We start from the raw sequence: 19,012 nt of genomic DNA on the forward strand, positions 1-19,012 counted from the left end.
CACTGCATTTAATGGAAGGACTCCCATTGGCTGTAATGGGCTAAGTGGCTTGTCCTAGGTCTGCCACTAACTCTGTGCCCGGGAGCCTGGGTCTCCTGCCACAGCAGCAGGTGGACGAGCGCAGGCGAGTTTCAGGCCAGGGTAAATACAGGTTGCTTTCTCACCAAGAGAAAATTCTCTTATTTGCCTGGGTCTAGGGCCTGCTGCCACCAGCCTCCCCATCCACTGCGCAAAACGGGTCGGATCTCTGGGCCTTGCGATGGCCCAAGGGATTTCCAGCCAGGCAAGGCGCCGGACTGGGAGGGAAAGCTGCTCCAGTTGTGCAGGGCAGACTGTGTTCCACGCTTCCTCTGCCGCATCAGCCAGAGGTGATGTTCCGTTTCTCTCGCACCGTGATAACCAAGCGGCTGTGCCTGATGCGGAGCTCAGTGCAGGTGTGGGGCACAGAGGCTGACAAGAAGGCGAAGATTCCAGCTCAGTCGGAGAAGAGCGTGCCAGCTGGACCTCGGGGCTGTCTCTCGCTGGCGTTCCCCTTTTGCTTCCTCCAGTGTCAGGCTGTCTGCTGTCCCTGGGCGGGTGCTGTGCTGCTAACCCTCCTAGGAATGTGATCAGTGCTTGGCGCCCCGTGTAAACATCAGTGGTGCGGTTTTGTGCAGGCGCTTTCCTCACCCTGCGAGGCACAGATGGTATTTTTTTTCATCAGTGTCAGCAGTGGCTTCTTTCTGCTCTGATGAATAGATTCGAAAGAGGCAGTGACATTATTTGAGATAACAGAGAGAACAGCGAAAGGGTCAGTGATACGGAGAAAATGTCAAAGCGCGGGGATAAAAGGCCAGGGGTGGAGGGGGGCTGCAGTCAGCGTGCGGCCAGTGCATGCACCAGGCTGGTGCAGCCCTTGAGAGCAAATGTCCCCTGGCCCCTTTGAAATTCTACTGGAGCAGACGGGGGGTGGGGCTGGGTGCCCCTCTAGCTGCAGCAGCCGATTTCCCTGCCCCCCCCCCATTGCAATCTGCTTCAATTAAAGCGCTGGCTTTGGAGCTTGAGTGCCAGTGCAGCTGACAGGGGCTTAGGGCTGTTTGTACTGCACGCGCCTGGAGAGGCTGCAGGGAGGTGGCAGGAGATTATTTGTGGCTCTTTCCCTCCTTTGTCCTGCACCTCCCTCCTTTTGGCACCAGAGCCCTTCTGTCTCTGCTAGCTCCTTTCCCTGGGGGGTGGGGGGTAGAAACTACCCTGGCGTCACTGCCATTCCAGCCTGGCACTCGTGCCTGCTGCTCTTACGCTGCCTGCTGGGGCATGTGCCACTCAGCAAGCTGAGAGGATGGGAACAGCCAGGAATTTCCCCTGCACTGGCCACTACCGGCCAGGTTCCCCAATGAGGATGGACGTAAGCGGAGCAGCTTCTTGCAAGCCTTAGCCAAAGCCTGCCCCAGTCAATGCAAGTCACGTCCAGGGGGTTTGGGTGGGGGTGCATTGGCTCTGGCTCAGAGGTTTCCCTGATGCGCTGCCCTTTTACAAGCCACAGGATGGCTAATAGCCTGTCTGCCCTGCAGCACCTCCCCATACTCTGCCTGGCCCCTCTGGGCGGAGGGCCCCAACGCCCCACTGCGTCTTCTCCTTCCATCTGACCAATAGTCCCCGCTTGGCCTGCCCGGGCCTGTCTTTCAGCCTGGCGAGTAGATGCTCCAGTGCCACTTTGACCCTCCAGCACCTCCGCCAGGCCTTGACAGGCCAGGGCTGCCCATGCCGGCGCGCCACGCTGGTCTGAATGGCAGCAGAAGTGGGCCCTGCATGTATTCCTCTCACGCTGCAGCAGCCGAGGGCCCTGTGGGAAACGCCTCACAGCCCCCTCTCAGACAGGAGTCTGAAACCCACACATGCATGCACAGCCAGCAGGCCCGAGGCACTGCCCAGGCTAACCACGTCGAACCGGCCCTCCTTTCCATCCTTACGCTTCTGCATTGCTTGCTGTGAATGAGACGCGTCCAGCGTAATCTGCTTCATTAACTGCTCCTATTAACGGCCGGCATTTTTTTTCTTTGCCTGGTGTAGATATATACACCCTGGAATCGGTAACTTCCACCCAGCCCATCGGACGACCCCGTGACATAGTAAATGTGTTAGTCCCTAAGGAGCGACAGAACAGCTCCTTGCTTTGAAGTTACAGACTAACCCCGCCATGGTTTTATGTAAGCCGCGTGCTGGCTCCAAGCGGCACGCTGCCCTTCTCAGTCCCCCGCCCCTGCAGCAGGGTGCAAGTCTTTACTCTTCCCGTCCTAAGCTGCTGCCGCCTTTTGTCCCCAGGCAGCAATGCTGGGGCTGGGCAGTGCCGTCGGCCGTGGGCCGGTGCGGAAGTGCCTTGGCTGGAGGCTGTTAGGAAGAGGCTGGACAAACACCTCTTGCAGCTGGTTTACTTGGCTCTGCCTCAGCATGGAGAGGTTGGACTGAAAAGACCTGCAGAGGTCCCTTCCAGCCCAGCAGTTCTGTGATTCCCCACAGGCTCCGCCTCCATAGTAAATGCTGTACGGTTGTAGCTCTCGTGAGTGTAAAGTTGTCTCCTGCTGGAGCAGGGCTGTGCCAGAGGCTCTGCTCCCCAGCCGCACACAACACAAAGCACCAGCAGACGCATCACACGGGTCTTGGCTGGAGACAGGGAAGACACCAACTCCCCCTGGGGCCCCGACCGTTGTGCATTAGCAGAATCATTTATGTTGTCAGCCACAGTGGGCCCAAACTGACCCCCTGATCCAAGAACCCGGCTTGGCCCTTAACTCCAGCACTGCGCTGACCCCACCTCTGCCAAGTTCTGGGCTTGGGCTGTTCAAGTTAATGGGAGGGTTAATCGAGATCGATTTCTTCCCTCCAGGGCTGGGCTGTCCTGCCCCCGCTGTGGTGCTGGCTGAGCTAGCATCCCCCCTGCCCACCAAGCTCCCCACCTCTGCTGTCGGAGTGGGACCGGTTGAATCCGTGAACAGCAGTGCTCTGTACCGGAGTGAGCGCTGGCCCTTCCTGGGGGGAGCCTGAGCCCGCACCTACTCAGCCCGAGTCACAGTGCTGCTGGTGGCCCCTTCTCCACCTGGGGCTCTCTGGCTTGCTCGCCAAGGTGTCAGTGAAAGCAGACCAAGCGGCACTCAGTCGGGCCAGGCGCTGGGGTGGCTGCAGCCCGCACAAAACCCCTCTACCTAGAATGCTGGTGCATGGAAGAGATGGAGTGTTTGTCCTGGTGGGCTGGCTGCCTTGCAGGGCACCTGAAATTCCCCAGCATTGTTAATACCGAAGAGGAGAAGATCCTAGTGCCCTGCTGGGCTGAGGCAGACGTGCTCTTCCCCAGCCCAGCTCGGCTGCCTGGAGAGGGAGCAGCCTGGCGCTGCCTCGCCAGCTCCTGAGGAGTTACGCATTTGTATGAAGCAGTTTTTCTCTCCCTTTCCCCTCCCGGCGCATGGAAGGTTTTGAAAGTTAAGTATTACTGTCGGCTTTGTTGTTGCCTAACTACGACAGACAAATTGAGAACTAGTTGTCAAAATGTCAGAGCACAACAAATCAACATTCAAAATGAGTCTCAGCACTATGTGGTGTATAATTAAAAAAAAATCCTTTTTAGAAATTTCAGCAAGCGTTGGCTCTGCTTTATATTTGTCTGTGTGATTAATAAAGGCAGCTAATTTTCAGACTTTAAAAACAGCTAGAAAATAGCTCCTAATTACATATTAGGCTGCAAACGGCCCCCGCTGAGCAAGACTGGTATTGGTGGGCCAGAGAATTTGGCAGGGGCTTAATTACATTCTGAGCATCATCTAATTTTAGTTAAATGTAATGTAATCAGCAGCAGATGTCTGAAATAAAATATGAATTATGAATATGATGAAATTTCATTCTTGAATAAAAAAGTAATTTGCTATTTAGTTCATTAAAGTTGCAGAGGTTTATTAGGAGCAGGTATACAGCATGGCTAGGTTTTATTAAAATGCTGTTTCAGAGAGGCTAAGAAATTGCATTAGAGCTGCTAAAATATTCTGCAAGGAGAACCTGAGGACTGGAAATGAAGATTTAAGAAAAAAAACCCAAACCCTTGGAGGTTGTAACATCACTCTCTTGAGCAGTCTTCCCAAATGGTGTTCCACGGAACCGTGGGGTTCTGCGAAGTGAAATGAAGGGTTTTCTGAGAAAACTCCCCTGCGGCTCCCTGCTTTGCCGCTGCTGAAACAGTACAACTAAATGTAATTGGTTTAATGGCCGATGGGGCGACAGGAGAGATCTCGATGCTAAACCAACTGAATTTAGTTCCATTATTTCAGCAGCAGCTGGGAAGGGACCCCTCACTCGCCCCCTACCTGAGTGGCCACACCCCTGTCAGCGGAACACCTTCACACCGGCCTTCCTTCAGCTGGGTGCATGTGGCCGCCCGGCGTGGGCTCCCCAGCCAGTGCCAGGGATGGGTTAGTCCTGGGGGTTGGTGGCAGGTTTGTGGACCGAGGGCTGAGCTGGATAAAGCCTGGAGATGAGGGGCAGGGTTGGGGGCCTTGAGGGGTCGAGCCTGGGAATGGGGTTCCAGAAAATGCTTTCATGTTTAAAAGGGTTCCGTGGCCAAATAAGAATGGGAAACACTGCAGTAAAGCAATGGGCTTGGGGTTCGCCTCTCTGGACCTGGAGTATTTTGGTGGCTTTTGCAAATGTAGGGAGCTTTGCTGTGTCAGCCCATTGAAGCCAAACGAGCCAAACGGTGTGGCTGGGCGAGTGAGTGAGTGAGTGGGAACCTTTGCCGTGGAAGAGACTGGTAACTTGTGCGCAGGGCTCACTCCTCCTCCACCCGTAGGTTGGGAACTGGAAGAAGCTGTTTCCCTGTTGATTTAACACTGCTCCAGCCCAGTGGTGAAAGCATCCAACATGCAGTATGCTAGTGTTGTTGCTGCCAGCGGAGCCGCATAGTGATTAGACCAATAACGAGAGCACGTTTTCACATGGTCGGTGCAGGAAGGATCTTGGTGAGCTGGGCTGAGTCAGAAACAGGGCTTCTCTGCTTGATCTTTCCATCGTTCTAGGCTGCCAGGCTTTCTATATTAAAACGATTAGCAGTGAGGTAGTTCACAACACAGCGTTTGCTATCATTATGCTTCAGAGTTAACATCCTATTATAGTGAATGAGGGTTGATTGCAGCTCTTCTGCAAATTGTTTCTGCAGCTCCATCTCTGGTAGGTTGGTGTCTTGGTTTGGAAGATCTTTTCACAGCCAGGAGGGCTGGTAACATAGGAGCTTTTAATGGAATTTTTGTTTTTTTTTTTGTGGCAGATTAAATTCTCCAGAAATTGCTGGGGTCATCGGAGGACAGCTGGCCCCAGTGCTTGCTAGCACATCCTGGCAGGTAAGCATGGCAAAGAAGAGAGGAGCCCAGAGGGTGTCTGCAGAGGTGCAGTTTGTGGGCTCCGTGGCTGAGTGGCAGGTCTCCAGCTGCCATGCCATGAAAACGCTCAACCCTCTGCTCACAAGCTGGTGCTGCCAACAGCCTGTGGCGCTGGTTTCATGCTGACCAATCTGTGCTGTCCCCCACACCCTGCTGAGCTCTGAAAGCATTTGGGGAAGCCCTGGGAATGGCTGATGGGCAGTGGTCACTCTCCCAAGCCAGGCGCCCGCTCCTGCTAAGAGTTGAGCGGCCTCACTTAGTACCCTGCTGGATCAAGCCCACAACAACGGGATGATAAGCAGCCCCTGGCTCAGCGCGACATTGGCTGCAGTGGGGCGGTTTGCACTGGCAGAGGGGCGTTGGATGTGGGGAGCCCAGCGCCTGACCCCATTTGGTCAATGAGTTAAACACATTCTGAGCACGCAGGCCTAGCAACCAAGCTAGTTCTTTCATCCAGAGCACAAGGTTTCCCAGCACTGGCGGAGGGCCAGGGTTGGGGCAGCCGGACATGTGCTCCGTGCTGATGAAGTAAATGGTCTCCTGCGGTTATTTGGGAAAGATAAATTAGCGAAGTGCTTTGTATTGACTTGCTGCCCTGAGCGATCCCCCGGGCCTGGGCACACCTGGAATGGAGATGAAGGACCGGCCAGGCGTGCGTGGGTGTTAGGAGGAAGCTCTCACAGGTCTGATTTTGGGCTATCAGAAATGACCCTGCCTTGTGTGGGCTGAGCCTGCAGCTGTTCAGCTGGAGTCTGGTGGCCCCTTCTCTGCCGGAGGCTCTCTGGTTTGCCTGCAGCGCTGTCCGTGAATCCAGGCCAAGCGGAGCTCAGTTGGTGCCATAGGGTGGGAGACAGTCTCTCCAATTCCTCTCTAGGCTAGCGCTCAGGGTGCTTTGCAGGGTAAGCAAGCGCTGCTGTCTCTATGCAAAGAGGGCTGGATCACAGCCAAGCTGACCATTTGTTGTAATCCTGCCTCACGGCCCATTTAGATTCCCCTTAGTTCTGTGGGTGTGATATAACCTCCTGGCATCGACGCAGAAGTAACGAAAAACCCCTTGAATGTCACAGAGGCTGCTTCAAATCACTGCATCTGCCTGCCTGGATCCCAGGCTTGTATCGATCCCTCGGGTGCTGGTTTGCTCAGCGTTGAGGTCTAGTCTTCGGGCATTAGTAAGATTTCAGGTGGTTTTAGCCTAGTTGCAGAACAGCCAGTTCAGACATTCCCTCGACATCGTTCTCAGCTCAGCGCAGGGCAGAGCCCCTCAGAGGCAAGGCCCCTGCCAAAGCTGTCGCACAGAACGGACAGGCTCACTGCCCCTCCCACTGCCACTGCCACTGGATTTAAATTCCCTGGCCCCAGGCAAGGTCTCACCCGCGTTGGTGTCTTTGTGCTTGTCCCATTCTGGTGGCCGTCTAGAGCCCAAAGCTCTTTTAGTACTGAAGCGCTTTCCCCTGGTGCTGGATCCGCTAGTCAGACGACGTCTGTGGCCAGTGGCACCTGAGTCTGACACCGGTCATACACCCACCAACAGAGTTTCCCCGGATTTGCTCTGGGGAAACAAAGACCAGAATCAGGCCTGCGGGGACTGTTTGGGTGGGAAGGAGAATGAGCAAGGACTGGCTGCCCCACTGAAGCTGTGCAGAGGCCAGTCCCCGAGGACACGGCCTGGTCTGGGGCATTGTTCCTATATGAACTCTGGGAAAACATGTCTTGATCCACGGCCTGGTAACCTTCCCGGTGTTTTTTACCTCCAAGCATGGCCAGGAACCAGCGGTGCCAGTCCCGCTTTTACCCGAGACCCGCCAACTCAACCCTGTCTCCCTGCACTGGGGCGAAATCATCTTGAACATCACGTTTTCTGGGGGCCTTGGTAGGTTTTGTTTTCAGCTTCTGAAATATCAGTTCTTTTAATGTGTTTTCGAATTGGCCTAGATTGGCAGCTAACCATCTCCTGGAGAGGTGAGAGATGATTTGTTCATTGTTTTGTTATATTATTGACGTTGGCATTTGAATCCATTGGAGAAGGCCTCATGTTGATCCACCAGCTTAGAGCGATTCTGGACCAGTTCTGAAATTTGGCCTCTGAAGAACAGACTATGGACTGTTTGTCCACATGTCTGAGCAGCAGAAACTGGAGAAGGCTCAACACACCCATATTATACCAGCTTTGCAATAGGGGAAACTGAAGCGCAAAGCTGTTAAGTGACTTGCCCACAGCTCACACAGTAATTCAGTGTCAGAGTTGAGATTAGAACTCCCTCGCCTGCTCCGATTGGTCCTGTCTCCCTTTTCCTCCTGGTCTCCAGAGCCAAAATTGTAAATGAGAAAGTAAAACTGAATAGGTGTGTATGAAACTGACAAGCAGGCCAGTACGCAGGGATTTCTGTGGGGGGTGTGAGCTCTTTTTGTAAAGGTGGATCACAATTTTTTTAAAGAGAATGGAGTCCAAATTAGTCATGCAGTGAGCGTGCGTAAGAGAAGTTCATGAAAAATTGGAGTGGAAACAGTGACGGGTAAAACAATTTCATTATAACATATTACAGGTTGCTGTAGTAATAAAGATGTTATGGAAGTTACCTTCTGGCATCTTGCTGTAATAAGTGAAAAACAATATTCCAAACTAGTCCAGTCTTCTGAGGGTGAGATCTGGGCCAAAGCCGCCTTCTCCATATGCATCCACATTCTCCACTTGCAGCATCCCTTTACGCACAGCAGTGCTGTTGGGGGGGGGGGGGGGGGTGTCTAACAGTGTACCCCTCCTCCCCTCCCTTTCCTGTTGCTAGCGTCTAGGGGCCTGCTGGGAAATGTAGTCCCTTCCCTGCTCCAGGGCCAGCTTCCTAGGCTGACAGCTGGCCACGGACCTACAATTCCCAGGGTACCTTGGGCTCCCCTATCATGCCCTGCAGGCTGCCCTTGCACACAGCGCAGCAGTGAGGAAGGGAGAGAAACCAGACAGGTGGGAGAAGTGTTTGCACCCCTCCTGCCTACAGATGTGCAATGGGCGTTAGGAGCCATTTCCGTCTCTGAACATCTCTGAGCATTAAGTAACGGTTTCAACACACATGCCCAGGTAAGCCCTGCAAAATGCTCTTCGCCCACCGGCCTGGGTAGGGTCTGTTGACAGACAAGTACAGTAACGTCTCCGTTTATCGTGGTTGTGCTAGTACGGGTGGGTGAGCCCGTGTTGTGCATGGACTGGTGATATCTCATGCCAGTTCTGCAAGGCTGACGGGTGCATAGGATCTAGATTGTATATATGCATGTGGATTGGAGATGGCTGTAGACACATACAGTGCGTGTGTGTGGAGTGACGGAGGGAGAGACGTGTGAGACATGCCCACCCTAGGGCACAGATGTTTGAGGATCGCCCTGCAATCTCGTCGGGGTGGACGTGTGCCGGTAAGAATTCCGTGCTGGGCCACTTCTGACGCAGCACGTCCCATTTCCACCCAGCTGCTTTGGTGTTTTGTTTGCGTTTGCCTAGATTCCCAAGCAGCCAGGCAGACGTGCTTCCTCACCTAGGTTAGCAGTTCTCCCTGTTCTATTCATCAAGGGCATGACAGCTAAAATTCATCTGAAGATGAAGAAAGTGCCGGCTAATCCTTTCTGTGAGACATTGATAGACTAGCGGCTCAGGAAGAATTGCACAGCAGTAATGAAATTAGGCTAAAACTGCTGGCGGATAGCAGATAATTGCCCTTGTCTGTCACTAGGAATAACATCTCCCAAATCCAACACAATGATTGTTAAAGTTGCAGGGATGCATTTATTTATTTATTTTTCTAAAGGCCTTCCCCGAAAAAATTAGACTTAGCTGTTTGTTCACCTCCTGGCTTCCTGGCGCAGTGCTCAGCGGCGCGAACGCCATCCATTATAACAGCTCATTAGCTTTTTGGGACTCAGTGAACAAAAAGGATCAGTTTAGATGCTAAACAAACCTGCACACAAAGCAGATTGGAAATGTTAGTGGGGCGGCTCGTACCCTGTGCCGGGGGAGTGAGGTTTGCAAGGGCAGTTCTGCCTGTTCGCCAGTCGAAGGCGTTTTGGAAGGTTCAGCTGACTCGGCGTAGGTCTGTGTAACCCTCTATCTGTGGTGTGGGGCAGTTTCTACCTCTCCCTAAAACACTGGGTGTTTTCCGCTACTGACGGGCTCGGCACTTGATGCATCTGTCGGCTGATCTAATGCGACAGCCAGACTGCGAGGAGCAGTGGTCTCCACCTGTGTGGGTGGACCTCTGATCTGGTAATGTATGGGAGGCGGTGTGTTACTGGGCCACGTGCACCCGTAGTCTGATCTCGTAGGGCACGGGTGGGAGCTGGTTCGGCAGGAAACGAGGCTGTATGGACCCAGGGTGTGACTGGGGATGTAAATGCCGTGCTGCTATTTTCGTAATGAGTAATGGGTTAATTAATTGGGCAGCATCTTGCTAGCAGTGATAGCCTCATGGAAAGGCTACCCCATCCAGCTCCCAGAGCTCGGGGGAATTTGCAGAGGCTGGGAGTAGGATCAGTATATTCTTACTTGCTGCTTTCCTCTCGGAAGATGGGGAGCCCCCCAGGCTGGCCCAGAGCAGCAGGGTGAGCCCCGCCCAGTACCCTGCAGGGGCTTTGACCCAGTGACCTGGGGCGAGACACTCCAGAGCCCCCACTCCTGACTCTTCATCGTGCTCCCTATGTGCTCCAAGCAGCCGCCTGCAGCAAAGAAGCCGGCGGGTGGGAAGCCGCATTTCCTGTGCTAAGGCTGAGCTGCCGCCGCCAGCGACACAACCCTGCCCAGCCGCAGCACGGCCTCGGGGTGGCCAGCAGCCGTTTGTTTTGTAATTTATCGAGGGCAGTAGACAGCCAGGGTAAGTAAGTGCACTGGCCAGCAACTGTAATGTTTTATACGCAAGGGCTGGCACGGGTAATTTACTGAGGCCGGCAATGCCATATTTCACTTCCCAGCTCCCAGATGAAGATTACTTGTGTTTGAAAGTGCCTGAATACACAGTCAGTTCCGCTTCAACGTTTACAGTCAACCGAGCAAGGATAATACTCCCGGAGCACCCCCCAGCTCTGGCTGTCGCGCTGTGGCGAGGTGCTGTGACCAGGGCTGCTGGCCCTCCCCTGGGGCCGGGCCCCTGAGCCATGCGGGAAGAGCTGGCTCCCTGCGAGGCCCTCAAGTTCCCCCCTGCCTCCGCACATCTTCCTCACTGGCACTCGGAGGCTCAGAGAGCTCTGCCCCAGCGCCGACCTCCCCAGGGTCTCTGAGCCTGACTAGGTGCCTGTTTCCGACACCCTACAGCCCCTCCCTGTTGCAAGAGAACCCAGGAGTCCTGGGAGTTTCTCACATTCCCCCTCCCTCCCCAAACCAGCCTGCTGTTCTTCCTCTTCTTCCTCCATTTAGTCATTCGCCCTCCGTCGCTCCTCCTCTCCCCCCAGGCCTCTTCCTCGGGCATCTGGAAGTGCTCTTGAGCAGATGGGCCCAGGAGAGCAGAGGGAGGGTTGACTGCCATGCTGGCTCTCCCGTCTCCCACTGATGCTGGAAGCTCTTGGGGGTTCAGGGCAGCCTTAGTTCTGTCTGGGCAGCGCCTAGTGCAATGGGAATACAAATAAGAAACGGAGATGCTATTTCCCACCTGGGGGACCACGAAGGAGTCGCTTCCCCCCTGTAGACCGGGGCTTTCGGAGCGACCGGGCTGCACAGAACAGGCCCTAGAATGGCACTAGGAATTCCCTCAGTTCCTAGGCAGACGGGGGAAAGGAGCTCAGGAAGCTGCCCAAGCCTCCCACAGTAGCACCTGGCTACCCAAGCAAAGCCGGGAGGCTGCTCCCTTCCTGACATTTAATCCGACAGCGCGAGGAGCGCGCTGGCATTTCAGAGAGAGACGCGGGAAAGGTCAGGGAGTGCTAAAGGTCAGGAGAGGTCGGAGTAAAAGCTTCACTCTTTGGCTTCTACATGCATCTTCTCCCAAGCTCGTCTGACAGCTCCAGTCCATCGACCCCATTAGCAGCTCCACTTGGCCCGGCTGCCCACTGTGCTGCGTGGTGAAAGCTGGCTGGTGAGTCAGCTTTGAAAGGTTTTCTTCCCTGGAGCCCCCAGCTGGTTATGTTCACAGCTAGGTGTGGTTAGCCGTTGTGGTGTGTGGTGCTCTAAGGCAGCTCACCACCACAAATCTTGGCACAGCGTCTTTCCTTCATTGCTGCCGCTTGAAGATTCGACCCAGAAAATAACACGGTGCCTGGCTTTGACCTCTGGGGCTCTGCGCTGCCATATCACCTAGTTATTTTTATCAAGTCTGCCCGCAGGGCGAGCCCCAGCAGGAGGCCCGGGAGTTGGGATCCCTGCGCTCTGGAGTTCATCACAGACGGAGGTGGGATTCAGTGGGTTTTTCTCTGGTTTTTGATGATGCTAATGGAGCTCTGGGCTAATGGTTCTGGAGAGCCAAGACCCCTCTGCCGCCTGCCCTGCCTGTGCGCTCCCAGGCTGCCCTGGCAGTGCAGGAGGGGGAGTCCCCTGCACCACCCAGCCAGATGGGAGTGCTCTGGACACCCGTTGTGCAGGTGGGTGTGAAAACGTGGCCAGTGCTGTATACTAGAACACAGGTCAGACCCATGAGTGAGGCAGCTCTGAGCCCCGCTGACACATGCCAGGCAGTGTCCGGGCTGGATTTAAACAGATGGCAGAGGGCAAAGCTGCCAGGCGCCTGGTGCCAGTGGTTTCGTGCAGATTCCCGGCCCGGGCGATTCTGTTGCATGGAAGGGGACAGCCTCGAAGAGGCAGTTAAAACAGAGGGAGCAGATCAATGTTCTCCCTTCTGTTTCGGGGAAGGGAACTTTCTCGCTTCGCTGCTGACCTTGCACGTGTCGCTATTGTTGGAAGATAAACGCAGGGCTGGTGGGAGCTGCAGCCGGGGGCGGATGAGTCACCCAGCGCGAGGCGGAGCAGGGCATCAGCGGAGTGGCTGGCATCAGCCATTGTGCTGGCCCTGCCCACGTCGGCTGGTACCAGGCGTTTGCCCCGGGCGCCCGGGGATTTTGCTTGCTCAGGTTCTGGAAGCTGAAAGTGACGCCCACAAGCCCATCTTTTGTTCAGCTGGGAACGGGGCGGTGCTGCAGCTGCTGGCGCCCCAACGAGAGAGGCGTCCCCCTGGCAGCAGCCAGCCAGCTTTCGGCCCCTGGGATGGGGGGAGTGGGTCTGTCCATCCGTCTCCCCACCTGGGCTTTCCTCTAGGTTTGCATGGCTGCGTTAGAGGGTGGGACAGGTGTGCATTCACCCAGGGCGCGCTGGGGCCTGGCTTTTCAGGGGGGCTGCAATCCTGCACACTTGTGATCATCACGGCAGCGGTGTGTCTGTTTGGGGGCTCGCGCCTCTGCTCACCGTGTCGGTTTGAGGTGGATGTCCCTGGGTGTGCTCGGCAGGGAACATGGGGTCTGGGGTACTGGGCAGGGTGTGGGGTTGATCTGAAGGGATGTTTGGGTGTTGGGCATGGTTTGTTGGGGTAGCAGATCTGTGGGTGCTGGGTGGGGTCTTCGGGTGCTGCACGGGGTGGGCAGGTTGGTGGGTGCTGGGCAGAAGGGAGGGTGCTGGGTGCCGGGCAGGGGTACTAGGATGCTCAGGCCTGGTTCCCAGTGGCAGTGTCAGGAGTTGCGATGGCCGTTATGATCCATATTTATCTCCCCACCTGAAGGCCGAGGTGCTTCTGTATCCTCTGTGGGTTCCTGGTGTAGGAAGTCCTGCCCATCGAGTTGAGCCCACGGCTGCTCCTTGGCCATAATGCTTCCTAGCGGCCACCTAGCCCCTGGTCCTAAGCATACGGCCCAGACCAGCTGGCCCCAGAGTTCTAGGATTATCCCAGCCCAGGAAAGGGAACCGGGTCCCCAGTCAGTGGTGGGTAGGGTGGTACTCGGGGCTCTCCCAGGCTGGCAGAATGGTGCTGGGGGGATGGTGGAAGGACAGCAGGTCGGGGCTGCCTGGCAGGTGGTTCCAGCTGGCCAGCTAGGTTTTGGGAAGCAGTCTCGGGGTGAGGTGGGGGTGGGGGACACCGTGTTAGTCTGTGGCTTCCCGAGTAGCAAGCCGTCCTGGAGCACCTTAGAGACTAAAGCAACAAGAAGTCCCGTGGCACCTTTATAGACTAACATCTGGAGCAGAAGTTTTCGCGGGCAGAGACCCACTTTGTCAGATGCATGAAAGCTTATGCTCCAAATAGTCCATTAGTCTCCAGGGTGCCGCAGGACTTCTCGTTGTTTTGGCGGAGACAGACTGACGCGGCTCCCCTCCGCTGCGCACGGACTAGCCTCGTTAGGTCGTGCCTTTCCGTGCTCAGACCCACTTCTTCAGGTTTTGGGAGGCAGCAAATGGAGCACTGGGCTTCTGGCCCCCGTCCCCCAGCAAGTGGGCAGACAGTGGGGTGGACGCTGCTGTCGGGTCGGGGGAGTTAGGTGGGGAGGGGAGAGATGGAGGCGGACAGGGGATCTGAGGAAGTCTAGGTTCTCCCTCAGCATTAGCAGCAGCTTTGCGGGCGCTGGCCGGGCTTGGAGCTAATTAGCTTGGCCAGGCGCCGGAGTCAGGTCCACGACCTTTCTCTCTGGCGTCTATTACTGCAATTAAGGGGAAGAAAGGGCTTCGCTTCTCATTTCCTGGCCGCTCATTAATCAGCGAGGTGCCAGGTCTCTGGTGTCTGAGGCTTAGCAGCGCTGCTCTCGGCGGCCGCTGGGCTCCCATAACCCTGCTGCCCCCTGCGCCCCGTCCCCCTCAGGCTGCTCCTGGCGTCGCCTCATTCCAAGGTCAATGCAGGTCCAGCACTCGGGCTTCCTGCAGCCGGACCCTGTGCCTGGCGATCAGCCCCCCACGGCCTCCCAACCTAACAGGGCCGCGGGTGGTTCGCTGGCTCTGGCCTGACAGCCGGGCGCCTCTCAAACCGTCCCCTGCCAAACCAGGTGCTCATAGAGCACAGAGAGCGCCACCACCCAGGGCCTGGTGGGCTGCACCCTGTGTCCGATGCCTGCCACGTCCCCAGAGCTCGCGCCCCGTCAGGAAGAGCGCCCGGCCCAAAGGGCCCACAGGCCCCAGCCTCGCAGGGGGAGGCAGCGCAGCTAGTGGGCAGAGCAGGGCAGGGCACTGCCAGCCGGGATGCATCGTCTCCGGTGAAGTCACTGGGGTTTTGCCAGGGCGGCCGTTGTTCTCCTGCACGACAGAGGCCCTGGGCTGTTACCCAGTGGTCCCTGCCCCTTGCCCAACCACAGCGGGTTGAGCGAGCGCCTGGCTCCTGTCGCGGGATCTGCTTCCCCTCTGGGACACCTCCTCACCTCTGAGTGTGCGTGGCCCACCGGGGAGCTGGGGCCAGCCCCGTCCGGCTGGGTGGCCAGCCTCGCAGAGTCCGCCCATGGGCTGCACAGGCATTGCTCTGGCCGTGTCCCACAGGGCTTCCAGCCTCCTCCGCTTCTCAGCAAACGGCCTTCCCTGGCTGTTCTTCCCTGGCCCCGTCCCGGTCCGTTTGTGGGACTCCCCCCAGCAACACTTGACTGGACTCTGGGGTGCAAGGTTAACAAGGGGTGTGTCTGACATCCTGGCGTCAGCCTCACGCGCTGGATTGCCCCTGTGGGCCAATTATTAATCACCGGTCGACTGGGACTCCTGGCTGGGCTTGGAGGAGCGGGCGGGATAAGGATGCGGGAGATGCTAATAGGTGGTGTGACATCGGTGTGAGAAGGGAGGTGGAGGGGCAGTGTCTTGTAGCCAAACACGGTCTGAGTTTCCGCCCCGTCCCGTTCTCCCAAGCCAGCCCTTGCCAGCTGTTTGCAGGCAGTGGCGCCTGAGGGGCCGGAGAAGAACGTGGGGCTCGGCTGGAACTCTGCGCTGGGGAGCTCTGCCTGAGAGGGGCAGCTCACGCATGTCTGGGGGGTGCGCTGGGCTCCGATGGTGCCACGCCTGACACGCGCCTCCCAAGACGAGTGACAGCCAGCGTGGATGCTCTGCCGCCACCGCCAAATGCATCCTACCGAAACCAATGGAGCGGCTTTTCCTGAGTCCTGTGTTCTCCCCGTGCCAAGCCGAGTGTGACGGATGGGCTGTGCCTTGCGCTTCCAAGCCAGCCGGGGGAAAGAGCTGCCACAGTATGGCCCCAGGCCTTCGCCCACTGGCAGGGCCGCTGGTCCTGCATGCTGGGAGCAGGGGATGGGGAATTCTGTGCCTTACCCCTGCTGCAGGCGAGAGAGAGCCACTTGGGACAGGGCACGGCTCTGCCATGTCCTCGTTGGGCCCCGGTGGGCACAGCTGGCCCATGCTGGCCCCTCAGAGGGCTGCCACACCGGGCACGGCCGTGGCAGAGGAGAGCGGTGTGGTTGGCAGGAGAGCGCTGTTATCCCTGTCTGACCAGGGAAGAGCCCGACACACAGAGAGGTTAAGTTACTTGTCCAAGACCCTGCAGGAACAGAGGCCGGGTGTCCTAACTCCCTGGCTCTCCCCTCCAGGTTCTCTTTCCTGGGCTGGGATTGGGACCCCAGAGTCCTGACTACCTGTTGTCTGCGCTGTCCCATAATGCATCCTCCTGTGTCCCTTCTAACTCCGCAGTACATGCTGCTTGGTATTGGGGTGCAGAATCAGCAAAGTGACGCTCCCTCCTGAACCAGGCCGTTCAGGATATGCGCTAGCAAGGGCTGATTTCACGGGCCACCTCTTACCAGCGTGTGCACAGAGTCAGAGAAATTGGAGCAAGGGAAGAGCTAATTAGGCCAGCCAGTCTCCAGACACCGCCCGCTTGCTCCCCGACATGCAGCCTCTCGTGCAACTGAAAATTCATCAATTCACAATCAACTGTGAAACCACCCAGCCACAGAACAGCAAACCCGAACGTCCCATCATCTCTCCTCTCCAGTCTGCTGTTAAGGGCACAGGGAGGTCAGGTCTGGAAGGCAGCGAACATCTGTTTAAAACAAACCCACACAGAAGAGCATCAAGCCAGAAATGCTATAGAAATGCTTACAATGCAGCAAGTGTGGGTAAGGGCTAACCTGTGACTGTCCCAGTGGGATGGGAAGGCAAGATCACCTGGGACTCTGGAGTTTCCTGGTATGTGCCTTTGATGAGCTCCTCTGGTAACCAGGTTATTATAGAAAAATGCACTTACGGGGACAAGGGGCGTTTCAAATACGCAGCCCCATAAAATACGGAAGTTACGTCTTAGCTTTGTGCGCAAGGAAACACTTGTCGAACTCAGGGCAGGCAAAGGCTGAAAAGACTAGAACTTTTCAGCTGAGGAAGAAGGAGACGAAGGGGGGACATGACAGAGGTCTATAAAACCGTGACCAGTGTGGAAAAATAAATAAAGTTATTTACTCGTTCCCATAACATGAAAACTAGGAGTCCCCCAGTGTAATTAACGGGCGGCCGGTTTAAAACTAACAGAAGGAGGTTTTTCTTCACACAGCGCGTGGTAAGCGTGTGGGACAACTTTTCTTCGTGCAGCGCACGGTCGGCCTGTGGAACTCCTGGCCAGAGGAGGTTGTGAAGAGCAGGACTTCAGCAGGGTTCAGAGAGAACGAGATAAATTCTCGGCGGACAGAGCGATCCATCGGTAGCTGTTAGCCAGGGCGGGTAGGGATGGTGTCCCAGCCTTTGTTTGTCAGAGCCTGGAAATGGATGACCCAGTATGCCCGTTCTTTTATTCTTATGAGCACAACTAGGTGAAGGAGCGTGCTGTGGCTGCAGAGATTTGTCATCTGACAGAGATTCCTTCCTTCCCCAGGCGCACAGAGGGGAGCTGGGCCTCTCAGCACTGCAGGTCGCATGCTCTCTTGGATTTATTTTTGCAGGATGCCACACGATCGGTGGCCTCCTAGGTTAATGTGTGAATGAGCTGGTGCCTCACTGACTCTGCACCTGATCCCCCGCCGCAGACACCTTGCCGCAGAGGCTGCAGTTGGACAGCAGCAAACCACTGGTGGACGGCTGCCTTCTCCCCGCAGGATGCTGATTGTAGTGTCCGATCCCAGGAATGGGCCCCGTGGGAACCCCACTAAACAGCCTCCCAATCTCCCGGCAGATCAGCCTTTGTACCCTGTGATCCAGGGCTTCGTACGGTCAGAGGGGACCAGTCTGATCATCGCATGTGCTTTGGGACGACACCCTCCAGTCCCTGCGTTAACTTGTGGCTGGACTAGAGCCTGCCTTTTAAGCAGCCGGTCGTTGTCTAATGGGGGGCCATCCTGTCCCTCGGCAAGCCAGTGTTCCCTGTAAGCTGGGGGCTTGTGCGGTCCCTCAGGAGAGATTCAGGCGCCGCCCAGCTGGTTAACAGAGTGCCCACAGCTGAGCTTTTGTTTCTCCTGGTGGTGCACGTGGCTTCGGTGCACGTAAAAGTGGATTCTGCACCTGGATGGAAGCGATCAGAGGGAACATCCTCCCAGGCTCGGTTGTCTCCCGTGGGACTGGAACTCGGCTTTCCTCCCAGGAGCTCTCCCGTGCAGGTCCAGAGAGCCTTGTCTGCCCCAGTTAGCTCTTCCTCCTCCAGTGCAGCCAAGAGGTGGACCAACTTCCCTGACTCTAAGAGCCTGAGCTCCAGGCTGTGGTCAGGGTCTGTTCTGATCTCAGGTGGTTGCAGGAGTTGGTCCCACGATCCCGCCATAAAAGGGAACCTCTCTTTGGGAATTAAAGCAGCGTAGAGTCAGAGGAGTCTGGAGAGGAGTCCTTAGGGGGCCACTTCTCCTCTGGGCTGAGCTGCAGGGGGTGTCTGGGACACAGTGTGGGCTGGAACAGAGGCAGCAGTCCTGGCTTTGGAGCTGATTGTGCAAAACCAAACACCCTCCGTTTTTGCCTGTCCCTGCTCAGATAGTGCCGGGCTTGCGCGGGGCTAAGGCACGGCCTCTGGGACCGGCTGCTGGGCTGGAGGTGGCCTTTTCCCGCGCCCTGTGAACACAAGCCGCAGGGTGGGGGCCGTCAGAAAGAGCAACCCCAAACCAGAGAGACACGCGGGCCGGTGCCATCGACGTCAGTGCTCTTTCTGCAGCCTGCCTAGGCAGGTTCTGTAATGGAAAATGCCTGTTATCGCGCCGGCGATGATGTGAACACGAGAGGAGAACATTATGTAGTCATTTGACAACTGCTCCGAGGAGGTGTGAAGTATAATGTCCCTAATGTTGCAATTAGACAAGAGCAACTACATTGCTTTTTCTCCTTCTGTCTCTCTCTCTCTCTCTCCCCCTCTCCTGTTTTTTTAATTAGCAGTAATAGTGTTCAGCCATGAAAGGCAAACGAGCCCCCGTTTGAAGAGACAGCGCCTGGCGGTGTGTTCGAGACGTGGCCTCGTCCTTCAGCTCGGGAAGAGAAACCTGGCTAATTGGGCCCTGGCTGGGAGGGCACCTGTCACGTGGCGTGCTCATGTTACCACCCACACGACCAGCAGGTTGGGCTGGCCAATACTGTGGGCGTCAGAGATTGCTGACGGAAAAGGCCGACTGGGTCCTTTGTGTCCCAGTGCACAGTTCTTCCTTACAGGAGTTTTGCCTCTGTATCGCCAGTTTCAGTTTTAAACGGCTCCAGTGAGGGAGCAACTCCCACTTCCCTTAGGAATCTGCTCCACCACTCAACACAGCTCACTGCTGAGGAACCCTGCCCCCCAGACCCCCGCTGATAGTTAGTC

This window comes from Carettochelys insculpta, chromosome 18, assembly GCF_033958435.1.
Source record: "Carettochelys insculpta isolate YL-2023 chromosome 18, ASM3395843v1, whole genome shotgun sequence".
NCBI classification, from domain to species: Eukaryota; Metazoa; Chordata; order Testudines; family Carettochelyidae; genus Carettochelys; species Carettochelys insculpta.